Below are 10,336 nucleotides of genomic sequence, written 5' to 3'. Positions count from 1 at the left end.
AATGACAATTAAAATAATAATAATGAACAAGAAACGGAGAAAAATTGGTAAAATTTTAATTAATGCTTCCATGAGCATCGTCAGAAGAGTAGGGAGAGAATCGAATGCTCCAAACACACTTCATATAGGGACTCTATAGATGGGACTGCGGCCCTGTGCCCCCAATTTTTAGGGCTCATGTGCTCACGATGATGATATGTCGCGAGAAATGAAGGTTGAATGCTTAATTATTTGGCCTCCAGAATAATCTAAACTACTTTAGAATATAAAATTATCCTAATTTTAAATTTTTATTTAAAAAAAATCACTTGCGCACAAATGAGTGTTGAAAAATACCTTTAATTGCTCCCCCCCCCCCCAAAAAAAAAAGAAGAAAAATTAATTTGAATTTTGACATCTTGAATTCAAATTATGTTTTTCGCAATCACGAGTGTGTGTATGTAGCCGTGTGTGTTTGTGTACGGGTTATGTGTATGTGTGTGTAGGCATGTGTGTTTGTGTCTGTGGGGGGGGGGGGTGTATGTGTGTGTAGGCATATGTGTTTGTGTCTGTGTGCAGGCATGAATGTGTGGGTAGTTGATGTTTTTGTGTGTGTATGTGTGGGTATCTGTATGTATGCGTGTGTGTATGTGTTTGTGTAGGTGTGTGTAGGTGTATGTGTTTGTGTAGGTGTATGTGTTTGTGTGTGTGTAGTTGTGTATGTATGTGCGTGTGTGTAGGATATGGATGCAACCTGGAGACGGCTTTCGCTGGAGGTGCAGCATCGTGAGGAGCCCGTCGACGGTGATGGTGCGGAGGGTGGTGGTGGGAAAAATCAAAGGAACGTCAAAAACAGTCAAGTGAGAACAATAAGCCATCGTGATTGCTCAAAAAAAAAAAAAAACACACACAAACACACACACACATATACACTGACGTCCCGTCTCTAAAAAACAAGAAGCAGGATATTTTGAAAACGCAGGGCTCCTAAAACTGAATGCAAAAAATACATTTTATGCTATTTTGTTTTTTACTGTGATATGGAATATACTAGTCTAGGTTCGGGGTAAGGCCTCAATTCTAATTTAAAAAGTGATATAAGAGATAGTGGCTCGGCTAGAAAAAATTGCACTAAGTCTTTAGAAATTGTATTAATGCGTAAATAGTCAGGATCCCGTCGATAATGAGAAAAAACACGATGCAGACTGCGCCATTGAGATTTTTAGAAGTTTTGGACAATTTGTGGATGCTCTGTAACATCTGAAGGGGTACGTCATCATTCTTAATAGACATCTTTGAAAAAAAAAATAATAATAATAAATAAAAATTGCAAACAAGTGCAGGAACTGGACTGCCGTGCGCTGGAATTGAGAACAAAACAGAATATAAAAACAGAAAATGAATACATTTAGAAAATAAAAGTTTTTTAAATTCCGTTTATATAGGTCGCAAAAAAGGTAATTTTTCTCTCTATTCAAGGAATATGGTCAGTAAGATGGTCTGAAGAAAATCAGTAAAACTTCACTGCATTTTTGGGGAAATAAATGGACTAAAATGAAGAAAATTGAAATGTTTTAAATTTATACTGGTGTATGAAAAGCTTTCGTTTTTTTGATCGCGGTTTTTCAAAAGGTTTCGATTTCATGATTGCGATTTTTGGTAATTATTGGTATACCTAATTTTTCACTTAATTTCAGGCAGGGCCTGATTACTGAATAGGTCAACTAGGCTGTGGCCCCAAACGGCTTTTTTTTTTTTTTCAAACTGATTTCGTCAATGGCTAAAATTTTAAGAGTTGACTACACACGGCTCCCTGATGTCTTAACCAGGCCCTAATTTTGGGGCGGAAATAGATGGTTTGACCAGCTGCGGTTTCAGATTTAGGGCCCGTCAGAATACAAAGTTGGAGGCCCTCTCCAAAACAAAACTATGTAAAACATAGTGCACTTATCATGTGCACTTTTGTGCGTCATTCGGATCCCCTTTACAGTTGCGACATATGGTAAATTCGCCACTGGGTTTGACTTTAGATGAATTTCATCTGCTCTATGTTTTTCAGATATACATTTTCTTAGCTGGTATACACCACTTGGACTATATTTTGGTTTATACACCACATTATTTTATTAGATTGGTTTATATACCACATGGTGTGAATCATGACATGGTTTGTTTATATATGTACAGCGCTGTACTAGTGGAAACTGAAGGTAGTTTGTAGAAAATTGAAAAAAAAAAGTGTGTAAACGCTAAAATTTGAAATGAAGATGAAGGGTAATTTAGGTCAAAATAATGGAAATTGGAATTAAGAATTTTCGTAAATCATCCCATTTACTAAGGTTAGATGCACACTAGTCTATGAACTAATGACGAACTTCCCCATAAACGTCCCTATTAAATATTTTCTTTATGTCATGGAATTTTTTGAGATTTTTTGTTTAAGTTTCTTTACTTTATGATATTAAAAAAAAAAAAGTCTTCAATTGTCCACATGAGCCCCTATAATAACTCTGCTCACTATCAAATTTCAAAATTTTGCAGCATGTCTGTTTATTGGATAGACAAGAAAAAAAATTATAAGACTACACAAAAAATATTTTTTTAAATTTTTCACAAAAAAAAATCAATTTGAATTCTGAAATTTTGAATTCAAATTATGTTTTTCGCAATCACGAACTGAGACAGGACCCTACTCATTGGAGTTATTGTTTCTAGAAACGGCTCCTGTCCCCCCAAGTCTGCCTCTCCTCCTGGGCGGTTACTTGTGCATAGTTGTGTGTGTGCGTAGACCTGTGTGTATGCACGTAGGTATGTGTGAGTGTATATGTGTGAAGTCTTGTGTGTGAAGTCGTGTATGTGTGTGTGTGTGAACGTGCGTGTGTGTAGGACATGGACGCCTCCAACCATGAGAAGCGGATAGCTCAAAACCGGAGCAGCCGCGCCGCCAGCAGAGGACGGTGGGCGGTGGTGCTGCAAAGGCTTCTGGTCCAAGTTGAAAAAGGCACGGACACCAAAAACGGTCAAATAAGAACAATAAGCAATCGTGATTGCTCAAAAAAAAAAAAAAAAAAAAAAATTAGGGACTTTTAATGATTACAACTAGGGGGCATTAAAGTTCTCTTCTAGAACATTTGGTTTTTAGTCATATTATCATTCTCAGCATGGAATTTTATACTTTCTGGCTATTGACCATAATGTTCATTCATTTTACAGCTTCCTTTGAATTAAATCTTATGTAGATAGCAAAAAGATTCAAGAATTGTGCAAAACTATTTTTATATCATGTAGCGCGGCTCTAGTAGTTCTGCATTCCTAGGCGAAATTGACAAGTGCCCCCTCCCCCCCCCCCCATTGAATAATAAAAATAATAATATATTAATAAAATAAAAATAAGAGTAAAGTGCTTAAAATTAAAGCGAGTTTCTAGTTTTATTCCAAACTGATTTTTGCATATCCAAGCACTGGTACACACTTCAATTTTAACATTAAAGTAGTGCATCTTATGCCTCAGAAACAGATATTAATATTTTCAAAAGACTTTCAAATCATGCAATTTGCCACCTCTAAAATTAAATTGAATTTCTAGTTCAATTCCAAACTATGTTTAGCATATTCAAGCACTGGTACACAGTCTTAAATATATATATATATATATATATATATATATATATATATATATATATATATATATATATATATATATATATATATATATATATATTGCATTGAAGCAGTGAATCTTATGATTCTGAAACAGTTATTCATATTTAAAAGAAAAAAATGTTTCAACTTTGAAATTTTCTACCCCTAAAATCTGCTGCCCTAGGCGATTGCCTACCCCAGGAGCCAGGTCTGATATCATGTAATGTATATGTGTTAAATTATGAAAGAATGCTTGATTAACTATTGCAGATGCAAATTATAATACTAAACACACAATTACTTTGAAGATTGAAAAAGGGTGCCTTTCTCCAGGTCCAGGGGTCTCATCGCCCTGAGCCCTCTGCAACCTTAGCCAACAAAAGAAATTATGACAGCATTTAATATGCATGTACAAAACAAAGTTGGAATTTTCATGTAATGTAACTATAATTCTTCTCCTCTCTTGCCCAAGTTCTATAACGGGAAAAAAAATATAACATGTAAAGTACAGCTGTCAAACATTAACACCCAAGTTAAATGCACATTTTCTTCATTTCAATTTTTATAATTTGTTGCCCAATGGGAAGGCAATAATGAATAATGTTATACCATGGTTAAGTTATGAGGCAAGTGCAAAATATATCCCTCAAACCTTGAGGTGTAACAAGTTTCTACCGCATTTAATTAGTTTAACAAGAAAATGTTGCTCTTAGCTAAAATTAAAGACATATTTTTTTAGTCACTATTAACTAAATGTTACTGAATACAATATGAATATTAACAATCCCTGCTCTTGTTCATGATTATTCAAGTCAATCTGAAATAAAATTTACTTTTTCAAATTTACTAAATTGCAATTTATAAGAATTCATCATTATTGCACACATATTACATAATTGAACAAATAAATTCAATGTTATGCATAAAGTTCAAACATGACAAATGACAGTTCCATTCAATTTATTTTTGCATCAAAATTGAGTCCATGTTTTTAAATGTTGGGTATCATACTTTATTACAATATTGAATACACAAAAAATGTTACAATCATAGAAGTGCATCAAATATATATAGTTTTTTATACTTGTGATTTATTGATAGCAATTTAAAGGGTTCAATGTAGATTCAAAGCTGCTTCTGCAAAATTCATCCACTGCTCTCTGAAGAAACTTTGAAGAGATAATGCAAACCGAAAAGCACAAACAGAAAGGATGGCATTAATTAAAACCAAATCTTCCTGCTGTATGCTACTCAGTACAAACATTTACTTGAAAAGGAAATTGTGAGATTGGACCAATCCTTGTATTGAAACTCCTGGTTCCAGTTCTGGATCTTAGGGCTCAAAACAAAAGGTCGTAGGATAGCTGTAAAAGCAAGAAATGATTTAATATTAAACAAGACACTTTGGAAATGAGATTTAAATCTTAGGATTTCTTCAAATTTCATAGTAATACTTGACAGCAAATTAAAACTATTTATGTATATTTCCTTGAAATTCAATTTCTTCCAATGCAAACTGAAAAGCATCAACAGAAAGGTTGGCACTAATTAAAACCAATTCTTCCTGCTATAATATACCTACAAACAAATTTAATTAAAATGTTGTACAATTTTCCTTCACACTTTATCCAGGCTTAGGACTGGCAGCTGTTAATGCTGGCGTGTTTAAAAATTGTGTTAAAAAGATTTTTAAAAAAAAGAAAAAGAAAAGAAAAGAAAGAACAAAAAATGCATTTTAACTTTTAAACTGTAGCATGAAATGAACTACTGCATGAGCATACACTAGGATTAATTTCCACTCCGCATTTGGATAAGGTACGGATCAGTCTTAGTTTTGTGGGTCTTCTGTCTCTGATGAAAAAAATTGCCACCAAGAGACTTGCAAAAATTCAAGCATTGGAATTTAAAACTGCCCTCATCAGTTCTGCACAGCAGCTGTAAAATAAAGTACATTAACATAAAAAAGTATTTTGTGAGGTAAGTATGCAGAGAAAGGTAGAGCAATAACTTATTTCTCTTACCTTTCAAAAATCAGTTTCACATGTAATTATTTATTTGCAACCCACAAGAGTGTTATAAATTTGCTTCCTAGAAGCAAGCAGGGGTTGAAATTTAGAAAAATACGTCACTGGCCCAATGGACTAGTAAAATCTAAATTTTCCAGAACAGCACACGTTTAGTGGTCCATTATCACATCCTGATTTTAAACAATACGAAAAAAACAAAATAAAGTAACATGATAATATAGAGACAATTTACAATTTTTAATCGACATGACACAAGAGGTAAAATCACTATGTTATAATGCTATAGAAATCTTTTAACATAGTCTTTTTTGCAGACTGAAAATCTAAACATTGTAAATAAAGGTGCAAACTTTCTTATGGTATCGAAATTGTGATGCTTACAATTTCTGAAAGGAAAGCAGAATATCAATGTGAATGTTATGAGGAGGATAACTTACATCACTATCAAAGATATTTAAAAGTTTACAAACGAAGTTTCTCCATATCATTATAAAATCAGAATAAACATCTAAATTTTTGCAAACCTTTAAGATCCTAAAAGTTGATCATTCTATATCTTTTACTGTAAATAACAGTAGGAACCAATGACAATTGATATTTGCTGGTAGAAAAAACATAATCTGACCGAGAAATTTCTTCCCTGGCACAACACATTCTTCATTTGTAAGAGCCGACTATGATATAATTTTGCAGCAAGTGAATTATTAATTACTGAATTTTGGAATTTTGTGTTATATGATTTGGAAGTCATCTACGATGCTGTCAAATAACCAACCGTTTCAAAAGATAATGCGTTTTAACTTTAAAAATACTTACTTTATAGGCAGTTAGGATATCAAGATTTTTATTCCATTCACTTTTCGAACACGCCCGTATATCATCAATTTTAAATTTCTTCTGGGAACATCTACTTCTTAAATTCGTATTTCATAATCGAATCACCAATAATTAGTAGTCGCATACCAGTTAGGAATGTAAAGTACAAATCAAAATGAATAAATTAAAACAAAAAAGTAAAATACAAAACACACAAATGCAAGAAATAAACAATTTTTGCGGATCATAATCACCACGCCTCGTGTAGATCAAATCAGGTGTAAATAAATCCGTGATCAGTACTCCAAATAACGATTACCAGAGGTTGGCATAAATGCGGCGACGAGTTCGTTTTGGCGACTCTTTTGGCATGTTTCCTGTTCCTATTATCTGGAAGAATCAGATTATGGACAATCGGTTAAATTCAGCCAGTATCATCAACACCAAAAACTTTTAAATACTGCTATACATGCTGCCATCTACTGGCTAAACACTACAAATAAAATAAAATTTCTTAATTTGGCTGGATTTTTCTGCCTATACCAATGATAAATGGCAAATGAAAAAATTGTTTATAAGTACTGTTTTAAAATGATAATTTAAATATTTAGCTCTGCTGACAACAAGTAAAGTATACATCATGCTTTATTCACATTTTCTTTTTCAAAAATTTTCCCGACGATGGTATTTAAGATCTTTTTTCTTTCTTTCTTTCTTTTTGAAAAGATCTCCTGGTTTGTTGATTTCTTACAAAAATGCAGTTTTTTAGACTACTCAACATACAGCAAATTCGCTTAAATACTGGGACAGTAGCGCTCCCGGAAAAACATTTCGGAGGAGGGTATGGTTGTTTCAGTCGTTTGTTATACGATCAAAGAAAAAAAAGTTCCGAGTTTGTGGGTAGGGGAACATAACCCAGTGCCGTGTCCAAGGGGAGGGTTTTAGGGGTTAAACCCCTCCCATTAGGAAAAAAAATAATAAGTGAAATGGGCAAAGTGTATATTTGACTTAAATTAACTTTAATGTGAAAGTTTGCGTAAAGTTTTTTTTTCCTTCTTCTTTTTTTGCTTTAACTTTATCTCTGAAGTTTTTCTGCAATTTACAACTGTAAGAGCTTTAACAACTGAAACAATATTTTGGAAAACGTATGGTGGAAGAACCGCTGAATGATCTACCAATGCAAAGCATTAAAGTTGCTTATTATTGTAAGGAAATTATAACGAATTAGGCATATGTTGCATCTATGAAGATTTATTAGTGATTGTGTTTGGTAACATAATTTGCATCTACAATAAGTTCTTTCTTGTTTAATTTACTAAGCATTATTTCAGTACATTAAACCTGATATACATTCTACATCTTAAAAAATTTGTGGATAGTTTTAAAAACTTATTGCAATATACCGCATAGTAAACAGATTTAATAAAAAAAGAAACAAGCAAGGTTTGATTAAAGTGAACCTGTAAAATGAAGGAAATACTTTGGTGCCAAAATTATTCTTCTAGGGGGGGGGGGGAGGGTACAGCAGTCTTTACAGGTGTATAAATGCTATACGACTGGGACAATTTGTCATAAAATTAAAGTGTGTGAGGGGTTGAATCCCCCACCCCACACGTAAGATTAAAACCCCTTCCTTTATGAAAATCTGGACATGGGCCAGACGTAACCCTTACTTATAGGACCCTACTCATTTGATTTCTTGTTTCTAGAAAGAAAGTGGAATTGAAATGGAGAAGAAATTCGCACCCGTCATATTTTATGATTACTGGTTATTTTCTGAAATAGGTAATATGAGGGACCTCCATAAACAAGAAGTTCCGTCCAGAGCCCAACGATTCTACTTTCCCGTATCCAACATCGAGTTTCTAGTATATAATCAATACTCTTTATTAACCAAAACAGCAAATTATGTCAAACATACCTTATTTTAGAAGCAAAATATGCCCAACTCATCTGATGAAATAGATACGTAAAAAATAAATTAAACGAACAAATAATAAAGTAGTAGCAACTTTTTTTAAAAAATGCAGCTAATACATTACCATAAAAATATCGTTAAAGGACTTTCAATAAAAAATAAAAATAAAAACCTCAGAAAAATGAAAAGTTTTATTTTTTTAAAAAAATTTAAAAGCTCTTCTAAGCTCTTCTTCTCAGTAAAAACAAAGTTTATCTGATTTTATTTCAAGGCTTTTATTTATTTATTTATTTATTTTTTAAGTCTACTTTCCCTGTAAAAATCAGAGAAAGATGAAAAGGGCATGAAAGAAGGCTCAATGCATTTTTAAAATATCGCGAAAAAACCAAAAAAAAAAGTCAAAAATAAATAAAATACTTAAAGAAATATCGAAAAATTATAAAAGTTGGAAAGATGGGGGAAAATGTCTGTCTGCCCCCATATAACTTTTGAGTGAATTGTTCGATTCGAACAACCTTTTTTTTCTGTTCAAAAAATCTCGGCGAGGACACCTCATTATCATATTTTGATTTGAACAATTTTTCGTTTGATTTTAAACATCTCAAAAAAAAAAAAAAAAAAAAAAAAAAATAGCATTATGCATTAGGCATATAAAAATCCTACTTGCTTTAAACAAAGTTTGTAGGAAAAAGTTTTCAAAGAGCATGCATAGAAAATATTTTTTTGATTTGAACAATTTTCCGTTCAATTTTGAACAGTTCAAATCCGTTCACGTTAGCACCTACTGAAAGACTAAAAGTCAATATCCCGAACTTAAAGACGGATTTACTTAAAACAAATTTCGTTGGAAATAGCTCTAGTCGCCGACCAACTCCCGACTCCGATTCCGAGAATTTTGGGACACCTGACTCCGTCTCCTCAGCCCGAAAATTAATCGGACTCCGACTCCCCGACTTCGTATCTTCGTCAAAAAGTTATACACGGATATATATATACTATATATATAAAAAAAAAGACCAACTCTGACACTTGGAAGGTTGACTCTTGACTCCGCAGCCATAGTTTTTACTGTGAAATAATAATCGTTAATATGATCTGTTTTTATTTTCACTCTAAAGATTTAATTTATGCATTCAGTTTTTTAGCACAGAAATTCGGAGTTCTTTATGTTTCTACATAAAGATATGCGCAGACGATTTTTTTTCCAACAGTGAAAATATTTCTTTAAATAGGGTTATTTCCTTAGTCAAAAAGTACTACTTTTAGTCACTGAAATTGTTAGAATAAGCAAAAATAATAACATAGGCGCAGAAAATACTTTCATTTTCCCAACAGTTAGTTTTCAATTAATTTTTTTAAATGTTCGATTTTTCAAACAAGGCGTTTTCTTGATGACGTCACAAATGATGCATTTTGACGCATCTTTCTACACCGTTTCAACGTTATGATAATCAAGAAGCGAATTATATATTGCGCTCTACGCTTGCTATCAACCATATAGTTGCTAATACACAGAGCAGAATATAAACGGCAAAATATAAACAATCAAAGCACACAGATTTAAGTATTTTTTTTTAAATATTGAACTTAAGCAAATTATTTAAAAAAATTTCAGAGATCCTACTTTTTAAACATGTTCTTTCAGAAAAAAAAAATACTTTTAAATTTTTGGAAACTACCCCATTGACATTTTGTTGTTTTTATTCAATTTTGAAAGTTCATTAATTCATTTTTAAAATTATTTTTTGGCAACAGCGGAAAAACAAACGATTTTTTATCTTCTTTATCTTTATCTTTATTATTATTATTATTATTATTATTATTATACTAATAATACAGCTGAAAGTCTCTCTGTCCGGAGGATGTCTGTAGGATGTCTGGATCTCTGTGACGCGCATAGCGCCTAGACCATTCGGCCGATTTTCATGAAATTTGGCACAAAGTTAGTTTGTAG

The sequence above is a fragment of the Uloborus diversus genome, chromosome 1 (genome assembly GCF_026930045.1).
Source record: "Uloborus diversus isolate 005 chromosome 1, Udiv.v.3.1, whole genome shotgun sequence".
Lineage (NCBI taxonomy): Eukaryota > Metazoa > Arthropoda > Arachnida > Araneae > Uloboridae > Uloborus > Uloborus diversus.
The sequence above is the reverse complement of the archived record's forward strand: the minus strand, read 5'-3'. Positions refer to the sequence as shown.